Source organism: Apodemus sylvaticus, chromosome 16, assembly GCF_947179515.1.
Source record: "Apodemus sylvaticus chromosome 16, mApoSyl1.1, whole genome shotgun sequence".
Classification (NCBI taxonomy): domain Eukaryota; kingdom Metazoa; phylum Chordata; class Mammalia; order Rodentia; family Muridae; genus Apodemus; species Apodemus sylvaticus.
The window spans coordinates 62,025,122-62,026,642 of record NC_067487.1 but is presented as its reverse complement, the minus strand read 5'-3'; the positions used below and the strand labels follow the sequence as shown (position 1 = coordinate 62,026,642).

Genomic DNA, 1,521 nt, shown 5'->3' with positions numbered 1-1,521 from the left:
TTTTCAGAGCTTATTATCTCTGGAATGGTCATTATTTCCCAGAGCTGAAAACAAGATTAAAGGGAATAACTGTGTGAAATGGTTCAGACTAAACCTTGTAATTACTTTGTTGTTGAGTGGTATTTTAGGATGAAGCCTAAATATGGCCAAATTTATACAATCATAGCCAATTTTTAACCCACTACAGGGCTGGAATTAGGGATGAGTTCCAGCTTACAAATTTCCACGGTACTTATAATTTAAGCCATATGATGGAACAGGAGTGTCTTATTTAGCAAATACAGTCCTGGGGAGAGATACAAAGAAGATGTGCTTTGGAACATGGACCACCATGTTCACATTTTTTCCCCTTTATCTGCATTTATTTTATGCTGAATTTATTCCTGTGCCATGAGTTTTTGTTTCTTCAGTTTCTTCTGGAAAATCTTTTTCTTCTGTGCAACTTCCTCTTCTGGCTTTGGAACAATCTGTTCCTTCTCAGTGAGGAACATCTCAATGGGGCAGGGGGAGCTTATGTACGTGTTGCGATCATAAAAAGAGAAAGAGGTTAGAGAATATGGTTTATGGAGGTGTGTGGGAAGGGGGTCCCCAGCGGGCCCATGCCGAGGCATCACTTCTCCCCCGAGGGACCAGACACACACTGGCACAGCACAGAATAGAGTTTATTCAGGGCATGGGATGTAGTGGAGGCAGAGAAAGAGAGAGAGAGTAGAGAAGCAGAGGCCAGCCATGACCACGTGGAGAGAGGGGGAGGGGAGGAGAGCCCAAGAAGGGCAAGAGAGAAGCTGAGAGTGCGAGGTAAGAGAGAGAGAAGAGGTAAGAGAGAAAGGAGGTCTGGGCAGCCCTTTTTATAGTAGGCCAGGCCTACCTGGCTGTTGCCAGGTAATTGTGGGGTGGAGCTTAGACAATCCTAACAGTATGGGTTAATCTGGCCATGAGCTCTGTGCATCTCAGGCGCCTTGTTCACCTGGATGTGTTCAATGACTAGAGAATCTACGTCTAAACCCTTAAGTTCAGCATCACTCTCATTTTTAAGCATGTGCAGCAAAAATTCAGCACTCTTTTTTGGCCACCATCCCTGTGTCCAGCCCTACCGTTTGGCCTGGGCACACTTACCATTAACTCCACCATTATACCACCGGAATGCCACACGTTGCTGCTTTAAGGTGACATCCTTCAGATACTTGGTGGCTTTGCAGATATGCATACCCTTGATGGCCTGGGCAGTTTCCCGGGTGTTCGTAAAGTGAACATGAAGGTTTGAATCTCTTGGTTTGCATGCTGTTGTGGGGTTTTCTGGCTCAAGAGCATAGCAAACCATCTTCACAGATCACCTCTGGCGGCTTAGAGGAAGAGTGTAACTGTTTCTTGAGTCATCCTAGATAGAGTGGCGCTCTGATGTTTTGTGTTGTATCTTTTTTAAAAAAAATATTTGTTTTAATGTTTATGAGTGTTTTGCCTGTAGGTGTGTATGTGAACCATCTGCATGCTTGGTAACAGAATAGCAGGAGGAGGGTATTA

General features: G+C 44.6%; 1 pseudogene; it reads right to left on the bottom strand.

The window, feature by feature from the left end:
* Window positions 1-377: 377 nt before the first annotated feature.
* Window positions 378-1,321, bottom strand: LOC127666847 (60S ribosomal protein L17-like; annotated as a pseudogene).
* Between the last annotated feature and the right edge of the window lie 200 nt (window positions 1,322-1,521).